Genomic DNA, 20,701 nt, shown 5'->3' with positions numbered 1-20,701 from the left:
TTCTCAGCTTCATTCATTGCTAGAACTGACTTGGAACAAATTTATTTATCTCTCTGAATTTTGGTTTCCTATATAAACCAGTAGGATATTTGGGTGACATCAGTAAAAAAAAAAAGAGTTCTGTAAGGGCTATAAGAGATCATATTTGAGAAACTCTGCATATTCTTGAACCAGAAAAAAAGTATTTGTGAAGTTTGAATTATTCTTATTAATTATTTGTTTAATTGTTTATTGTTGTTCTGTTCAAGTACAGTTGTCTCCATTTTCAACCCACCTCATCTATCTCCACTCCCACCTTCAAACCTACTGCCTTTGACTTTGTCTGTGGGTCCTTTATACATGTTCCTTGATGGCCACTCCCCTATTTTCCCCCATTATTCCTCTCCCTACTCTTGTTACTGTCAATTTGTTCTTCATTTCAATGTCTCTGGTTCTATTTTGCTTTATTGTTTGTTTTGGTGATTAGGTTCCATTTATAGGTGAGATCATATGGTATTTGTCCTTCATCACCTAGATTACTTCACTTAGCATAATGCCCTTCAGTTCCATCCATGCTGTCATGAAGGGTAGGAGCTCCTTCTTTCTTTCTGTTGGGTAGTATTCCATTGTGTAAATGTACCACAATTTTTTGATATGCTCATTTTCTGATGGAAACCTAGGCTGCTTCTAGCACTTGGCTATTGTAAATTGTGCTGCTATGAACATGGGGGTGCATAGGTTCTTTTGAATAGGCATTTCAGGATTCTTAGGGTATAATCCCAGCAGTGGAATTGCTGAGTCAAAAGGCAGTTCCATTTTTAGTTTTCTGAGGAAACTCCATACTGAATTATTGTAATTGTGTTTGTAAGGATTATATACCAAAGACCACTTACTGTGACAATATATCATTTCTGTTTGTGGCATTGGAGTATCTGGTGCACAGGATCCAAAAAGGAGTTTAACAATGTCGTCTAACTGCTAACCTCATATTTGCTCAGCAACAACCCCCTGCCCCAGGAGATTATGATGTGATTGTTACCACAGACTGGGCCTGCACTAAGGTTTTGCAAGAGTATCTAGTAGGCATCTCTGTTAGAAAAGGACTTCTGGTGTAAGGACCCAAGGAGGTTATTCAAATACAAGTGTGCTGTTGCAGAACTGGTATATTTGAATAAGTTCTGCATTCATGATGGACATGTGTATTCAACTCCTAAAACGCATTAGAAATCAATTATGCTTAAATCCAGCTTTTAAAAGATACTCTAAAACTGCTCATCTGTTTCTCCTATTTTGTTGAAAATGATCTTGGTAAAATGCAAAACCTCTTCAACTTGTAAAATATATCATTAGACTTTTCTTTGAGTAATGTGCAAGTTAATGTCCTTCCTATTCCAATCATAACAGTCCCTCAACCAAGTGTAAAAGATCCTTTAATGATTATTTTCTCTGCTTAATGCCTTTTTTTTTCACCTGCAGTTATATAGGGGGAGCTGGAGTGACTTGCCTATGCAGAGTCATATGTTTTAGAGATTCTTGGGGAATTAAAAATAAATATTTGCAAAAAATGTTGAAAGCAAAATTGATATCTTAACAGAGTACTAAACAATAAATTAAAAGTGCAATGAAATAAAATAGAATTTAAAATTCAAAGGGGTTATCTCATGAAAAAACATAAGCTGTTCTAAACTTTCACTATATATAAAACTGCACAATTAACAAGAAACTCAATGTTCTAATAGCTTAAAAATATTTATTTTAGGATTATTGTTTCCAGTTTACACATCTTTTGGAGTGCTTCAATATGTAAACACCTCAAAGATTTATTTAAAATAGTGTTTTTTAAGTTTCTCAAGTGATTTGGACACCTAAACATTTTCAAAAGAATTTCTTAGTATAATAATTAGACAATGGTTCAGTTCATTCCAAATGTCTAGTAAAATTCCTCCTAATTATTCATTATACCTTAGTAAAAGCTTCCAAGTGAGTCAAAATTTTCAAAGGACTATAACTTTTCTGGTCTTATAAAGAGAACCTAAGTTAAAGAGAGCAAACCTACTGGGTGAACGAAGTTCTGTTCTCATTCTCCTTTGTGCTTAGCTTTATGCTAGAGGAAGGGTGAGAATGATGACCAGTTGGTACCTACTATGTTGCTCATGGTCTTTGTTGCTTGTCTTTTCCTCCCAGAACCTAACATTACTAGATATCATGGCATCATGCTGCTCTTACTCAGCTCCGTAATTGCACTCAAAATTCAAGTTCAGGGACTGTTATTCTCCCAGTATCTATAAAAGTATTTATATAACATTTCAAGTACTTTACTATTTGACATTTAAATAAACATGCCTATAAGCACATATGTGTATATCCCCCCCACACACACTTATGCATATGTATGGGTGCATTGTGTAATGAAGAATTTGTCTGCTCTTTGTCCCAGATTCCTGGGATAGAGGTTCTAAACCTTTAAAATTTCCTGAGTGATAGGAGTATCTGTTGTTCAGGATGGGCCCCTGGAATGACTACTGAGTTTATACATATGAGATGATTTATGGTGAACTCATAAAGTTAATGCTACCGAGTTGACTCAGGATAGAGTCATGTCAGAAGACCAATCTTGTGACTAGAAAATTGAATCTTTAAACCACTTGCTGTCAGGCCAACCACTGGGATGAAGAGAGAGGTTAGACATTGAGTTCCATTATGTGGTCAATGATTCAATTAATAGTGCCTACATAATGAACCTCCAATATAATCTCTGGAGACTAAGGCTCAGAGAAGCTCTTTGCTTGGTGGACTTATTGATATGCAATGTGAATGAGGTGTCCTGATTCTATGGGAGAGGGCTGTCAGGACTTGGGAGTCTTCCCTTTATATGTGTCTTCTTTGGCTGGTGCTGATTTATATCTTTCACAATCAAATGGTAGTCATGAGTATACCACTTTACTGAATTCTATGAGTCATTGTAGTGACTTATCAAGCCTGAGAGAAGTAGTGGGGATCCTAAATAGTTGGTCACAAGTTGGGGCATAGTGTGAGGACTCCTGAACTTGCAGCTGGCATTTGAAATGAGAGCACTCCTGTTGGGGACATACCCTTCAACTCTGGAATCTACACTAATTTTAGATTGTTGGAACCATAATTGAATTGTGGTATTACAGAATGAGTGTGTGTGTGTGTGTGTGTGTGTGTGTGTGTGTGTGAGAAAATATACAAATATTTCTATCTTAGAGTCTCTAAGTAATGGTTACAAGAAAGATTCTGAATTTTAGCCCTGGCTGGCATAGCTCAGTGGATTGAGCACTGGCTGTGAACCAAAGTGTCGCAGGTTCAATTCCCAGTCAGGGTACATGCCCGGGCTGCAGGCCATGACCCCCAGCAACCACACATTGATGTTTCTCTCTCTCTCTTTCTCCCTCCCTTCCCTCTCTGAAAATAAATAAATAAAATCTTAAAAAAAGATTCTGAATTTTAACTTTTGAAACAAAGAGTTAAAACTTTACCATGAAGTGCTAATATTGTATTCCCCAATCCTAGAAAAGAGTCAGCCCAGAGCTGGCTATACTAATGCCCTCAGAGGACTATCCTTTCAGGGTTTGGGGAAGCCTTTTAAAAGCCCAATGAAGGTACAGAATAGAAAGCAACTACATTCACAGGCAGGGAACTAGAATTTGGGGAAGACGAGAAGGGCTCAATTATGATTTTTTTGTTCTCCTTTTCCTATGTCCTCTTCCATTTTGTGAATTTATAATTTTTATCTCTCCTTACCTTTTTTGTATATAATTTCCTTTTCAATGGCATAGACATTATATACTCATTTCCAGTAATAAATAACAGCTAATAGATTTTTCAGTGTTTTCTTCCACCTGGGGAGAGTTCTCAGTCCCCTTACCAATATGTTAAAAATTCCCCGCTACATATTCTGACCCTATGAATCTGGCTTCAATGACATAGTTGGACCAAAGAGGCCTGCCTCCTCTGAACCTTGTGTCTTTTTCTCCTTATATAAGTGGCAAGCAGTTTATTGTCAGACACTTCTTTAATGCTGCTCAAACACTAAACTTTATACCTTAAAAAAACATGAGGGAGGTACTATATCTTCTTATTTTACAAATGATTACATGAGACACAATTTGTTAAAAAAATTGCTCAAGACTACTCAGCTAGGAAGTTGTAGAAGGAAGATTTCAACCAAAGCAGTGTGATTTTGGAGCCTGTGCTTATAATTACTGAGTTATACTTCCTCACATAAAATGCCTTTTGCTGGATAGAGGGCAGGGTTCTTGCTCTGTCTTGGAATGAGTAGCTCATTAAATATGTAAGCACATTCCTCCTATATCCATGGCCTTATTTCTCACAGAGTTCCCACATGCAGTCTCTTTCCACCATGTTGAATTATTTGCTATTTCCTGAATACCCAGTACCTTCTCCAACTTCCCTATTGCTTTTTCCTTTTCTTGAAGATCCCTCCTTATTTTCTCCACATCACTTACTCCTACTCATTCTTCAACTCAGCTTTCCCCAATGCTCAATTTGGGGAAGAAGCCATTTCCCTGCCCCCTTCCCCATTCAATATCTGCATGCTTGTTTTTGTGGCATTTATATCAACCTAAGGTGACAATTTATTCTTGTTTTTCTCAGAAGACTAAAATTATTGATGGAGGTCTTTTGTTTTATATATCTCTAACTCTGGATTTGGCTTAGGGCAAATTCTAGAACATAGTAACTATTCATTAAAGTTTTATAAAATAAATGAACAAATTAATGTAACTAAATAATAATATTTGCAATGTTTCTGAAACTTAAGTTGGTAACCAAGGATTTATCAAATTGTCATATCTTAAGAGTTTCAAGGAACATCTCTGGGAATGGTGAGGACATAACTGTACTCATAGTAGATTTACTTGGTATGTGCTTACATCATTGCACCTGAAAGTTTATCCTACAGACAATGGGTTGAAGTTACAGTAAAAAAAAAAAAAGTAGACAATAATCTCACTTCTTTACTTAGCTCTTCTGAACTTCTTCTAACCTTTAGGGACTTAAAAATTCCCTGAGCAAAAACAGTTACAATTCTCAGATTATTGATACTTCAAACACACATACACATCCCCCTGTGTACATATGTGTACACACTATGGCTATACATCATAGTATACATAGTGTGTGTGCATGTCTCTGTGTGTGTGTAAAAGTCCCCCACACCTTTAGTTAGAATGTAACAGAGTGTCCCATCACCTTAAATTATTTTCTTCATACCATAACAAAATTATCATAAACTGTTACTTTTAAGGCTTTATATATTTTACCCCACCAATTTTAATACTATTTAGAAAGGTGTTTTTTTATGAGTTCATCTTTGATTTAGAAATTCAGTGACAAAGTCAAAAGAAATGGATGTATCTATGATTGCAAAGGAACAAATTCATTTATGAAAATAAACTTATCTGTGTCTGCATATCTTGAGATCTCTGAAGGTGTAGGACTCTATTGCAGAATGAAAGGCTCTGCTATATGGTAGGGGTGAACTATTCTAATAATGAAATAAAATCATGATAATATTAAATATATGTAACTGCAGGGCACTGGCCAGGAAAAGCCAACCTAATGCATTCTGTCTATTGAAGCATATCAACCCCTATTTTGTGGTGGACCCAATCACTTTTCTCCTGAGAGATGACTATAGCAGCTTGCTAAGTATCCTCTTTCTCCATGAATTTTTAAAGAATGCCTAAAATCAGTAACTCACAGTTCTTGTGGATCATATGGCTGACCTCTGCAAGTTATAGCACTCAAGGTGTTCTTGCCCTGGCAGGCCCTTGAAGAGAGGCCCAGATTTTCTCAGGACACTTATCGTATTATTAGTGAAAAGCATTACTTTAGGTACCTCTGGCTTATCATTACTGTTATTCTCTTGTTGTACCTGGTTTGTTAAGGTTAAATTCAGATTTTATGTAAATGTATGTCAGTTGCTATCTTAACTTTCCTCAAATTTGTGTTTAGTTATAGACCAGAGGTTATAAGATGTTACATCACTAATTTTGTAAGTCACTAATAACTTTCTATGTTAATACATAGTTCTTACAAAATGAATGGAAATAATCTAACACTTATAGCAAATAATACCATAGTTTCTGGAGGATATATATTAAACCCAGTGCTAAGAGCTTTATATGTAGTTTTTCATAAAATTTCTTTCACCAATTATTTGCAATGGGTATTATTATCCATTTTAAGAGGTGAGTTTAATGAAGCTTCATAATTTAATAATTTAGCTAGAGTCATATAGCTAGGAAGTGGCAAAAGCACAATTCAAATAGAAAGCTTGCCAATTCCAGTGATCCATATTCATAATTGTTATGTAAAGCTCTCTTCTTTACTATAAGCATGGGAAGGTGTTACAGTGCAAAAGAGCAAATAACAGAGAATTAATGATGACTGCACAGTACTAAAGAATTTTTCATTTTTATTTTTGTGAATGGTACTCAATCAGATATTTGTTCGTCATTGGCCAAACAACAGTATGACCAGCAGACCCATCTTTATTATTTTAAGGGAAACACAGGGGAGTTTTCAAATGTAACTGGGCAATTGTTTCTTAGCAGTACATAGCTGGTATTTGCAAAGAACATTTGAGGGATATATACTTTCTTGAATACTAGTATTGCCCAGTTCTGTGTAGTAGAAACCAGAGAATAACAGTAGCTAATGTTACAGATATTTAGTTGACCAAGCGAAAATATGACAATGAACAAAATGATGACAGAGACACTAAAAATTATATATAAAAACTGATAACAAAAAAGTAGTGATTAGAATATCCATTGGAAGCATATGGATTATTGAAGCAGATTCATGAAAAATGTGAAACCAAGGTGATGAAAAAGTGATTTAAAGAGAGAGATAAAAGAGATAATTTTTTATTGTATTTTTAGCTAAGGATTAATTTTTTTTAATTTGTTTTATTTTAATCATTGTTCAAGTACAGTTTTCTCCCTTTTACTCCCAGTCCAGCCCACCCACCCAACTCTCTCCTCTTTCCTCCCATTACCACCCTCCACCTAGTTTTTGTCCATGTTTCCTTTAAATTTGTTCCTGTAAGCCCTTCTCATTGTCCCCTGAAATTCCCTCTTCTCTCCCTTGTGGTCACTGTCAGCCTGTCCTTTATTTCAGTGTCTTTGGTTATATTTTGCTTATTTCTTTGTTTTGTTGTTTAGGTTCCTGTTAAAGGTGAGATCATATGGCATTTGTCTTTCACTGCCTGACTTGTTTCACTTAGCATAATGCTTTCCAGCTCCATCCAAGCTGTTGCAAGAAGAGCTCCTTCTTTCTTTCTGCTGCATAGAATTCCATTGTGTAAATGTACCATAGTTTTTTGATCCATTCATTTACTGATGGGCATCTAGGTTGCTTCCAGCATCTAGCTATTGTAAGTTGTGCTGCTATGAACATTGGGGTGCATAGGTTCTTTTGGATTGGTGTTTTAGTGTTCTTAGGATAAAGTCCCAGCAGTGGAATTGCTGGATCAAAAGGCAGATCCATTTTTACTTTCCTGAGGAAGTTCCATACTACTTTCCATAGCGTTTGTACCAGTCTGCAGTCGGGACAAGTGCACTAGGGACCCCTTTTCTCCACAACCTCTCCAACACTTGTTGTTTGTTGCTTTGTTTATGATGGCCATTCTGACTGGTGTGAAGTAGTATCTCATTATGGTTTTAATTTGCATCTCTCTGATAGCTAGTGATATTGAACATTGTTTCATGTGTCTTTGGATTTTCTGTATGTCCTCCTTGGAGAAGTGTCTGTTCAAATCCTTTGCCCAATTTTTAATTGGATTCCTTGTCTTTTTAGAGTGTAGTCATGTAAGTTCTTTATAAGGATTAAAATTAATACCCAAATATAACTATATATATTCTCAGTTTGTGATTATGCAGAGGTGAGCAAATGTAGGTTTACAGGTGTTCATGTGCAAAATAATACAATAAATAATAATACAAGAATAAACACTGTTTTTCACATACTCACACCTTTAAATGTACTTTTGCCCACTACTTTTTATGTGTTTGCACATACATGCTATGTATGTGAGTCTACGTATAATTTACTACCCACTAAAATTTGTCCTTTAAGTTATAATGCCCCTACTCCTAATATGCTCCATATTTACCCATAGTTTCCTCAGGGTTAACTGCCAAAATTTCTCTAGAATATTTATTATATTACCAGTGATGAATTGTTGCTCCTTTAAACCCCAGTTCATTTACATATTAACTGTCTGGTAAACTGTTTATAATTCCTTCCAAAATATTGTTTTAATCATTCTCAGTGAAATTTGCATTAGATTGTAAAATCTGGAGGAAAAGATCCCTTTCAGGTATTGCTACCCTAGAATGGGTGAGAAATAGAGTTGAATAGAGCAGCCCAGAAAAAATAAGTGCTTTACTAAAAGAGGATGAGATATCAAGGTCCTTATTCTCTGATAATTGGGCTAGATAATTTATACTATGTCATGAATTTGGCTCCATATAGTAACTATTGGCAACCACCTGAATCCCCACTTTACTTTTTCCTCATCTAATCATAGAATCATTGATTAGTGAACATTTCTAGTGACTTGGTTTTTTTGACCCTTCTAGTTTCTCTCTCTCTTTCCTTTCTCCATTTCTTCTCTTCCCTCTCCTTTCTTTCTCCTTTCATCTCTCTTTCTCTGTCTCCCTCTTTGCATTTCTCTCAGATGATCTTGAATCTCAGTGCACATCTTGACCTGACTTTCATTTACTTGTGATTCATTTGCCTAGAGAATGTTTTATGTAATCCACTGTACAGCTTTTTGCACAGTCCTCCTCAATTTCACCTGTTGGTTCATTCATTCCTTTTGCTGGGTGTCTCTCCTGTTCTCCCTTTCTCTTCATCACTGGAAATTTATCTCTGGATGTTGTCCTCATCTATCCTAAAACCAAATTTCAACAGAGACCTAGTACTTTTTATGTTTAATCATATTAAACTTTTATTTTAAAGTAACATAGAAAAAATATAGGTAAATAATAATGTTATAGAGTGCTGACTGATAGTACAAAACTAACATAAAAGAAAAAATTTTAATGTCATCTTCTTGCAGTAATTTTGCTTTATTTTTAATAAATTTTAAAAAAGTATTATCAACTAATTTAACAATATCATATCTTATTCAACAACACATAGAAATACATACTGAAATAAAATGTTTTACTGACAAGTTAATTAATTTTCTGAGATTGTTCTTTTATTAAGTACCAAATTCTGTTCAAACAAAAACAAAAAAATTCACATGTAATTGTAGTTTATTTTTTATTTATGTTATGCATTAAAAAGTTTGGTTTTAAGCAAACACAAAACATGTACTGGTCATGCTACATTATTCCTTTTATTTTAACCCTGCCAAAATTTCTCTGTGCCCTTCAGTCACCTAATCTAACATCTGAATAACTGATGGATGACTAACTTAGGCACTTTGCCTAAATCCATTTCTTTAAAGGGGCATTTGTCCAGTCAGATTTCTGTTGATTAAGTTTGAATATCTGTCCTTTACAGTCTTCTAGAACAAGTCAGTAATTACATAACATTTTTGTTTTTGCCACTTGGGTTACAAAGAAGCCAGTACCATCCTTTTATGAGGTACCAACAAGATCTCAGCCCAAGTTCTAAAACTTCTTTGGAAAGTATGGTGGAAACTGACTATGTAATTTTAGTAGTCATTGATGAAGTCAGAGTTAATTTTCATTAAAGTCATTGAAAAACTAAAGTAAAAGCTTTATAATACACAGAAGCTATAAAATACCAAGTTATGTTCTTTAAAACATTTAATAGTAAATGTTTTATTTTGGAATTTTTGGAAATTAAAAAAGATGACTTTTCCATTTTTATATTTATTTCTATAACATTTTCAAACATTACTATACCTCAAAAAACTAATAGCCAATGTAAAACAATAACATCTTATATTTCTTATTAAGTATACACTTGGATAGAGAAAGATTACACATTTTTCTGTATTTATAGTTTCTTCATAGGTATTGGTGAATGATAAGTATTACTTCAGTTTTCCTCTTGAATTGGCAATGTCATGTTGGGTAGCTGGCATTCTCAGTCAACCATCCAAGAAGCCAACTTAATGTTAGCTACAAAACTATCCAATGGAAACTCATGGAGTTCTAGAAAACATTAACTTTTATGTGCAGAGTGAAAAAGTTTGCTCCATTAGCATGTAATTTAGTTTTTATAGTCAGGAGATAACAATAGCATGAAAACATTACTACCTATAGAAATATGTATTATAAAAAAGGCAGAATGGAAAAAATGGAAGATTAGTTAGTCTGAGATGAGTGGCTTTGCATATGTGATAGGAAAGCAAAGACAAAAATGAATCTACCCTAAAGCAATTGGATGACTATAGCATTGTAAATAATAAATATGACATAATCTTCAATAAAATGTAAAATGGACAATGATACAAATTTTTTCTCAACAATGTGCCTGAAAATGCTATATTCTGGAATTCATTGACACAAAATAGGAGAAAAGAGGACTTTAAATAGAGAATAGCTTATTGCTTGAACAAGGGGTGACATACACATTATGTGAATCAACTTTGACAACAGCATCTAAATCAATATTTAGCAAATTAGTCCCTGTTCATGCATTGAAGATCTACTGTAGTCATTTCTATAGCATGTGCTTATTTGTCCAAGGGATCACATTAAAAATGTAAAGGTATGCCTGACAGGATACTCTTTTCCTGGGCATTGCATGAATTGTCCCTGTTGACAATTACTCTGTCTATTCTGTGCCTTTGTACTCACCAACCAAAACCAAAAAGTGGTTCCCACTTTTAAACATGATTGGTAACTCTTGTCAGGTCTTTCTGAGTGAGACAATTTTTTTTAGCTTTCATGCATTTTTTTCTATATTTTGATTTGAAGAAGGAAAGTTTATGTTACTAATAACTTCTACAGACACAGAATTATCCCATTTACCCTGTAACTTCTCAAATTTAAACTACAGGTGTTAATAAATATCTGTTTTACAGTTAGAGGATGTAGGTAGATCACAAATTTCCCACTGTTCCTCTTTGTTTGTCATAAGGGTGAGATGTTTCTCTAGGTTATTTTTAAAATCTCTTCCAGGTCTATTTTTATTAATAAGATGTATTATCATTTCCCTCTTTTCCTAAACATATCAGGTAGTCTCTATTTCATAACACAAAGAAGGGATATGCTATGAGCTAAATTCTCATTTCAGCTGCCCCAATACAGGCATGAGGTTGAATAAAGTCTTATGTTTCAGTATTGTGAGTTTTCATCTTTTTCTGCTTCTTTATGGTTAATTTAATGAGAGGTTTGTTTGTCTCATTTCTTGTAAAGGAAAGAGGTTAGGGTTTGACTAGCACTTTCAGGTACTTTTTAATTATCTCAGATTTCACATTTTAAAAGAAATGGTTGTAACTTATTTAAGAGGAAGACAATTCTGTGATGTACATTATAACTATAGTACATCAAAGTCCTCCCTTTTTTGCACTGTGCTGGTTTAGAAATTCTGCAACACAGGAGGATCCACCGTGGTTGTAAAAACAAAAAAACAAAATTTCACTAGTTTCACACATTTGCTTTGCAACATCTGTTCAAGTAGAAGGCATTTTGCCTTCTCATTTGTTGATGAGTTTGATCATGACAAGCCATGTCTGTCTATTTCCTTGGTTATTCTGAAAGCTTTGAGTCTGAAGGGATTAGGGTAGCCTAAATAAATTGCTATTATGCCAGTAAATAGTGACTTTATATCAGGAGCAGAGTAAGCATCTGCTTTTCCTAGAATTCTAGAGCCAAGTACGATATCTGGGGACAGAGGGTAAAATTGGAATGACAGCATAGTTTTTCTGCTGCCCATGTTTACTAAAAAGTTATCTGTGAAATAGCCCAATTTAATCAGTATAGGCCTGTTGGCCATATCATTGTTTTCTGTGACACTGGCTTCCCATCAACACCTGAGCCCTGAGTCAATGCTTCCTTCCCTGAATCCACACACACCTAGCTGATGGGTTACCATCTTTATACAGAAATCTCTTAAATAAAAATTTAATGTCCCTTTAAAGTCTTATTGCCAAAGAGAGCATTTGCTAACCAGGATTTTTGTTCCTGGTTAATGAAAAGCCAGATTACTATTTCACAGCAGAAACCACCATAGACTATAAACATAAAAAAGAAGAAGAAAGTACATAGTCTCCTAGTATCTAACACAACTGGTGAATTATTTTGAGGTTGACGTAGATGAATCATTGTTGTAAATGAGCCTGATTCATGGTTTGTACATTCTAAATATTACATCAATATCTAAAATCCATAAATAATAGGATAGATATGCACATCTTGAGATGTAAGAACAATGAAGAAAAAATCAGGGTAACATTGCCTTTTATTTCAGGGTAACATTTTGTGATCAAGACAATGGAGGTGGAGGGAAGTTGTGCTAACTTTAGTTTAATTGTTGGCATAAATTCAGTGGCAAACCAGCAAATAATCATCTTAAAGATGTGGATTTTGGACTGGTCCTACTCTACATCTTATCTTCAAACATAATTAGGAGTTCTATTTATCCCTAACAGATCTTGAGAAGGGGGCCGGAAAATAATCTGATGTTTTGTAGAAAAAGATTCTGATCCCATTGCTTTACACTGATAACCATTTTCTTCAACCCAGTTGAAAATCTGATTACTTTTTTCCCTTGAGCCAGAGGCAACACTTGGCTCAGAGGCCTTTATTTTCATAGTAGATCTTGTTTTCTAGATGCCTTACTGATGAAGAGGCAAAGGAATTCTGTGAATTCAGTGGAGTTTGCATGCTTTCCATGGAATAGTTAATTAAGTAGTTACCAGGCCTCATATGTCCCACCCTGGTTCTTTGAAATTTATTTTCTCAAATAATCTAAGTCAAGAAATGTTAGTTCAGCTCAAAATATAGAACATTTTGCTTGGTATAATATAAACAGTAAGCACATTGGACAAAATAAAAAGAGAGTAGTTGAGAATCTCTTGTCTCAAGAACACGCAGTCTCAAAATGTGCCTTTCCTACTTTAAATAAAGCTTTGGGTTTCTTGGAATTTGCATGTTTCTACACCTCAGTTTTGCCACTGAGAAGCTCATATTTTATAAATAATTTTATTATTAATTTCAATCTTTTGATGTACTCATCTCGCATTTGCAGATTGCATTTACTTTTTTAAAAATGGATTTTGTTTATTTTTAGAGAGATGAAGGGAGGGAGAAAAAGAGGGAGAGAAACATTAATGTGTAGTTGCCTCTCACATGTCCCCCACTGGGGGCCTGGCACACAACCCAAGCACGTGCCCTGACTGGGAATCAAACAAGTGACCCTTTGGTTCACAGGCCAGTGCTCAAGCCACTGAGCTACACCAGTCAGGGAGAATTACATTTACTCTTAAATGACAACTTTGTTGTCATTGACATGGAAAGAGTTGTATGTTAAACAGGATCTGTGAAAAATAATGGAGAAGAGGCAAATAGGTTATCACATGCTTACCATTTGTAGAAAGTCATTTTAAGTAGGTGAAAAGTACAATGTACTCTTCCATTCAATGATGGGGAGATCTACATGGTGAAGAGGTTGTGAGAAGGAGGGATTAAGATTAACTAATTATTTAAAAAAATGCTGGTTTATCTCTTTGCTCAGAAACCTTTTTTTAAATAATGATTTAGATGTTCAGTGCACCAACTCTAATTCTCTTACATTCCCTTTCAGTATGCTATCTGTGTAAGTCATATTGGTAAAATTTCTGGATGGCAGCGGTAGATTTGAGGCTTCAGAACAATGGGCAAAAGGACATCAGGAGAACAGATACATTCGGTAGATGCTTTATGCATACCACAGAAAATGATAGAGGCAAAGAAATTTTCATTTCCTGAGGATGTGAAGTTACTGCATATTTCACGTGACAGAATAGATAACATTGGAAGACAGGAGGAAATTTGCTTGTTTCCGCAGTGCCCCTGGAAAATAATTTCATTGAATTGGGCTCTTTTGGAAACACGCTCATATTCTGTATATGTTTTTACCAAATAAATTTAGCATCTTAATGGCATAATCAAAGCTATCTTGTGGGAAATATACACATTGCTCCTACCAGAGTGCATAGAGGTGTTGGTAGGTACTGAGGGAGGAACAGAGAGATGTGCCCTGAGGAAGCCCCTTTCCTGTCTCCATACACATTTAGGTCTTTTGCACATATGAGCAAGTACTGAGAGAGGAGCCCCCGGGGGAGGAGGGAACTATATGTGGTTGGCATCTTAAAAGATTTATGAACTGCTAAATTTAGAAATGTCATTTTGTTATTGCCAGTGTACTGCTGGCGTCTTTGTATGAGTCACTAAGAAAAAAATAGCAATCACCTCCTTTGCAAGAGCTAGTATGAGTAACCCAAAATGGGTTCAATTAATCATTTTAACCACTGAATTCACTCTGGATAAACAAAGTGTATATCAGATGATATGCCCTAGAAAGGTAGTCATCCTTACAAAATGCTACTCTCTGCAGCTATGCTCTTCTCATTATCGTATTGCAAATAGTTTTCTGAAAGAAAAAACTGTTCAAGCAAAATATTAAACAGCATTCATTTGTCATTTTCCTGCCGGGACCAGGCAGCAACCTGCTGTGGCTGAAAATATGTGGCCATTATGGAGCTGGTATCGAATTGTTTGTTTATCTTTAGAAAAGAGGAGATATTTCGATGATACTACTTTTTGATTGGTAATTTCGAACACTTTTGCTTTCTAGAGGTGTGTCCTTTGTCTGGAATTGATATTAATAATGAGTGTGTAAATATGCTGTTTGTATATGTGTTCTTTTTTAATGTTTACATAATTTTCTGTGCCACAAGCTCTTTTCAACCTGAGGAATGCCAATGGGTTTCATTTTCATGTTAGTATATGATGTTTTATATCACACTGAGTTGGGATGCTTGTTTTTTTGGAGACCTGAAGCATTTGCTATGAATGGTCTGATAGGATGTCTAAGATGCCTTGGCCATCTGAAGACTGTGGCTTCAGCTGGTGGATCAGAGAGAATTCAATGTCTATGCATGGGTTGCTGTTCCTTCCATCTGGCACAGGAAGAAGCAGGCATATTTTTAAAATGTAGAGAATTCTTCATTTGGTGCTCCTGTTTCTTCTGCTCCTTTTACTCCCCCTCTTTTTTTTTTTCTTTCCCTTCCATTCTCCTTTTCTCTCATATTTTTCTTTTTATTTTCTTCTGTGCACTGATACTATATCCACATGATGAAAAAGCAACCTGAGAAAAAACAGGCTACACAGATCTATTCAAATCCCTGGGGCAGAAAAGTACCTAGTTCATTTACCAGTAACTTTAAATGCCACTTTTATAGAACTCATTTAGTTATGGACAACTTTTATCAAGTCCTTTATTCTTCCATTTAAACCTGTTTCCTTTATTCTGTGCTCAGAGAACACAAGGAACGTGTCACTGTTTTCTGAATCATTACTTACTCAGAGACTGCACAATCACTCTTTCAGCCTGTTTAATTGGAAGCAGAAGTCTGGCTTCATTAACTTTATCTCTGCACTTTTAGCCAGTTTATGGCATTCTTCTGAGCTTCTTCTGCATTTTCCAGACACCCTTTAGTCAGAGAGGTAGAACTGTACATATTATTGCCAAAGGTATTTGCCCTGTGCAAGTAAATTGTAAATCATAAAGTTCAAAATAAAAACAGACCAATTTATATTATCCAGTCTCCTACTATCATATGCATCAGGCAGAGTACGTGTAGTAGAGGTGAGGATTTGCTAGTGTAATGGTTTCATAAAGGAGGTGACTTGATTGCCAGGAGCAAATGCAACATTTAGAATGGAGTAAAAATTATAGCTGTCTCTGGATGCTACTCTAATTGTTTCATATTTAGGAAAGAAAAAAAGCAAATTTTGGTGAAGAGCAAAAAGTGAGGGAAGTCTGTTTCATTGGGATGGTTGCAATGAACACTTATACTTGGAGAATGTACTAAACCTGGATATGTCCTGATAATATTGATTTGTGATCCTTTCCATTAAAAAAGTCCTTTCAAAGAGTTTAGGTGAAGACAGCAAAGTGCAGAGACTTTTATAAAAAATTAGAAATGAATCAAAATCTTACTTGTTCAATAAACTATAAAGTTATTCTTCCAGGCAGAAAGGAGACAACTGCAGGTTTTATTACAGTCTGAATGGAGGGGCTTTAATTGCTCAGATATACTGCAATGCTTCCTTGCCTCATTAAGTGTATTAACAGTCTGATCCTGCAGTGCAAAAAAACCCAAAACAAACAAACAAAAAAACAGGGTAAAAGCATGAATTAAATAATTAGCCTACAGCAATACACATACAAAACAATTGATTCTGACCTGATCTTTCTCTCTCTCTCTCTTTTTTTTTAATTTGTGTATGTGATTTGACTTTTTGGAAAAGCTTTAGTTATTCCCTCACAGAAACACTATTTATCCACCACCAGTATACTGTAGTAATCGACACATATAAAAGATTCACAGCCACCATTTATTCAATTCTTACTATGTGTTGAATACTTGATGTATCTTCTATAATTATTCAATCATTTGAATATATTAGGCACTTATGTCATGCTCTGTGGCAAATATAACTCTATGATGTAGTCATTCCTATCTCTAATTGACTGATGAGGAAATAAGTCTAGAGAGGTAAAGACTTACTGAAGTACCATAGCATATCAGTTACAAAACAGTTTTACTCATCTAAAAAGCTTATGTTCTTCCCAATAATCCTGCATGTCTCTCCTTACTTGTCAGATTTACCTTGTTTCTTAAAAAAATGCCTGTAAGAGAATCACAGTTCTTGAGCCACAACACTACCCTCCAAGCCAGATAGAGAGGTAAATTGCAAGGGCATATGAAATATTTTTGGATTTTCTTTTTTACATCAGAGAAGCTAAGAGAGATATTTGTTTGTTTGTTTGTTTCCAAAGAATGGCTAGAGCTGAGGCTTCTGGAATTTTAATGAACAGTTTATTATGAGCAAAATGTATGAGCACAAAGTCATCAGAGTATAAGAAGTTATCACAATCATTACAGTATTGTTGCAGTTATTGATTTTAAATAAAATGCAAAATCCAAGCTCTTTAAAATATGACTAATGCATTTGACTTTTTTATTTTATTAGGCTCTAATACTATGTTCTTATTTCTTCTCTCTCATGCACTCTTGGCATTTTATCTCAGTCACAAAATTACAGGTCTGTGCATTACTTTATGGCTGGTTAAGTTAGGTCAGGGTTCATAACACAAGGGAATATTAATAATCCTTGTTTTACTAAGCCTACATTTATGTTATAGTCAGCAGTAAATTGCTCCTGATGCTAAGGATTACCGAGTACTAGGGGACAAAGGTTTTCCATTCTTGCAAAAACTACCTCTTTAAGAGTTGTGCTACTAACAAGGAAGAGATAAATACTCTGGAATAGTTGGCCATCTCTTGAACAAAAAAGTGATGGTGTTTTATATAGGTACTAGCGTATACTTCTGAGGTCCAAAGTTATATGGATCACAGACATAAAATGTTTATAAACTTATAAAGTTCCTGGATCTAGATATCTATGTCACCTGGAAAACATTATTTTATCATAAAACTGCACGCCTGTGGTCTATTGTGAGCATAGCTGTAACCAGTTGACAAAGTTTATCTTCTGGAAAACTTTCTTTCTTTTGTGAGTGGAAAAACAGTAAATACCTTCATTTTTATTCCCTCCATGTTTCCTAGAAGCTGAAAGGTATCTGCCTGAACTTGAACTTACTTGCCTGGGCCCAAGAATATGATTTAGTGTGGGGAAGAGGGACAGTCACAAAAGCACACAATGAGAGCAAAATAATCACCATTAGATAGTGTGACCCTTTGAAGCCTCTAAGACTGTCACCCAGTCATCCGTTTTCATTATAGTTGTTATTAAATTTTCCAGTTAGTTTGTTATTATATTTTCATCCAGTCATTAGTTTGTAAGGAGGGACCAACGCTTCAAAGACTTTATTTACTTTTCTCATCTAAAAATGGGGATAATTAAGTATATCTTTCAGAATCCTCATGTAAATTTTTTTTGTGAAGTAGCATCTGTGAAAGTGTCTAGTCTATCACCCTTAACATGAATATGTTGCCTCCATGGAATATATACTAATGTGATTCCCAGGATCCTGCAACAATTGTTTCTTCCCTATGCTTTGGTGGACTTCAAAATCCTCAACTTAGAACTCCAGGGAGTAACTGCCAAAAGACTGCAGCTTTAAAACCTATTGACCATTCCTCACCTAAATCATGGTGAGTGCATTATACAAGATTGTTTTCTTCCCTTCCCTTCTCTTCCTTCTTTCTTTCCTTATTACTAACTTTCTATAGTATCTTCTACCATGATATATATATACATTTTTGAACTGTTCACAAATTCAAGGAGATTTATGGTACTTCTCTCTTATGATGAATTGCGATGTATAATAAATACTAATGACAACACCATGGCTCAAGGGGAGTGGTAGATGATGCAGTTCTCCAGCATGCCCACACAGTACAGCGTGGCAGATATGTGCTTATCTGAAGGGTAACACTACTCTATCAGAACTGACATAAAACAACATATGCCTATCAGAGCTGACATAAACATATGCCCATCAGAGGTGATATATACAATATGTGCCTATCAGGACTGAGGAACACAATTGGTGCTTATCCAAATTAACAAAAAATGTATATTCGAGAAATTGTGCAAAATCAATATGACTTTACAACCAAAGAAGCATAAAAGCTGAGGACTTCAAACCATGGACAATGAATCTGTTACTTTGAGATGCCCTTAGTATTCCCCCACAGGAGAGAAAGATCTCCACTTCTCTATCAATCCTCTGACTCTGCCTTGCAAGATATCAGCTGCTCCCTATTGCCTCCTGGACCCAGATGTGCTCTGGACTCAGGACTTGGGTTTGTTGTTTCCCAATTCTCTTGTGTGATTTTATTGCTGATTGTTTCTGAGTGATTATTATTGTTATTTAGGTTAGTATGGATTTGGATTGAATCTGCATTAATAAAAGCTGAGAGAATAGAATAATCACCTGTGTTGACTCACTGTTTTCCCTTGGTGCTAGCATCACCTATAGGACTAGTAGCCATTTAGGTGGCCTTGTGCTTTTGGTTCTTAAAGTCTGGTTCAGCTGACCAGAATGGAGACTGAGGGCTGACTTATAGGAATGACTATATCATCAAACATTTGCTTGTACACTTAACTTAGAATGTAAAATGTAATGAAAGATGTGCGATGCAAAATATACATTAATGTACAATATGTAGTGATGATCATAAGAGCTCAGTCTCTGTATCTAGACTTCTGGGTTCAAATCTTGACTGCTATTCACTTGCTGTACAAACTTTGGTAGGGTAAAAGTTTTGCAACCTCTATGTGCCTCTACTTTGTCATCTATAAAATAGGTTACTATAAAAATTAAATGGGTTAAACATGAATTTATATTTAGAAAAGTGGCATATAGTAATGCTAAATAAATGAAAATACGTGTAAATAATAAATACTTAGTCTGTTTTTTATTGTTATGTGTGTTCCTGCCTTCAAATAACTGACATATACTTAAAAAAGACTAATATTGTAAACATGGTGCATACAATAAACATTTTGTGGGCTTAGTGGTGAGGACTATCATTGTATGGAAATGATAGCTGAATTAAAAGGACTGAAAATTTCAAGTACCGGTAGAAAGTTGGAGCTACTGGAACTCTGCTATAAATATAGAGTTTAACAATTATTTGGGGAAAAATGTTCTAGAAAAATGTTCAATATCTAATAAAGTTCAAACTTGCCTTGTAATTAGATGGAGAAAAAGTTGAGGTATGATGCAGTTTCAGTGACACCATAGTTGATAACATGGGATGTTCTGGAGTTATAATGGCCCTCAGAGTTGACTTTTGTAGTTTCTCATGGATTAGTTTTGTATGCAAGCTACCTGTAGAGGGGACATCTTCTTGGCCAAGATTTTCTTTGCATCCATGAAAGGGCTAACAGCTAAAGACTCACTACTGTTACCACTCCCAGCTTTTGGGGGAACAAGTTTTTCAATTAAGGGAGATCTGAGCAACAGATCAGTGTCCACCATAGTCGATCTCTGACTTGCTTTGATTGCCTCCACAAAGATTCTGGAAGCTGCTCTTTCAGGATTCTGCTAGATATATATTTATTGGGATAACTTAAAGGAGCAAGTTAGTGGGGAGCTATAGTTACTGATACGGCAGCTGGTCTGGGGTATGATGGAGGACAATTGATACTCATCATCTTTTTATTCCACTATCCATTCTCTATTCCACTCACTCTCTCCTAGCATTTTTGCTGGAGTCTAGGGTTCTGAGGTCCTACCCCCCACACCTTTCTCAGGCTAGGATTGTTGCTCTTGTTCTTTTACTCTCACCATTAAGTAGAGCTGAACCAGAGGTAACCAACTGGATCACTTAGGGAGTGATTTAAGTGAAACCACTTATGCTTCCAGATCTTGGTTCATAGACTCATCTATTCTTTCCATTAGAGGCACAACCACATATAAAATGTTGTTGACTCGATGGGTATACCATAGCCTAGAGGATAGTATTCCATCCTCATCAGGCATTGCTTACAAGTTGGCA

The 20,701-nt window shown here is 35.3% G+C and overlaps 1 pseudogene; it reads right to left on the bottom strand.

The window, feature by feature from the left end:
• Positions 1-20,181, bottom strand: part of LOC114490885 — a 36,672-nt pseudogene extending 16,491 nt beyond the window's left edge.
• Between the last annotated feature and the right edge of the window lie 520 nt (positions 20,182-20,701).

Source organism: Phyllostomus discolor, chromosome 3 (genome assembly GCF_004126475.2).
Source record: "Phyllostomus discolor isolate MPI-MPIP mPhyDis1 chromosome 3, mPhyDis1.pri.v3, whole genome shotgun sequence".
Lineage (NCBI taxonomy): Eukaryota > Metazoa > Chordata > Mammalia > Chiroptera > Phyllostomidae > Phyllostomus > Phyllostomus discolor.
The sequence above is the reverse complement of the archived record's forward strand: the minus strand, read 5'-3'. Positions and strand labels throughout refer to the sequence as shown.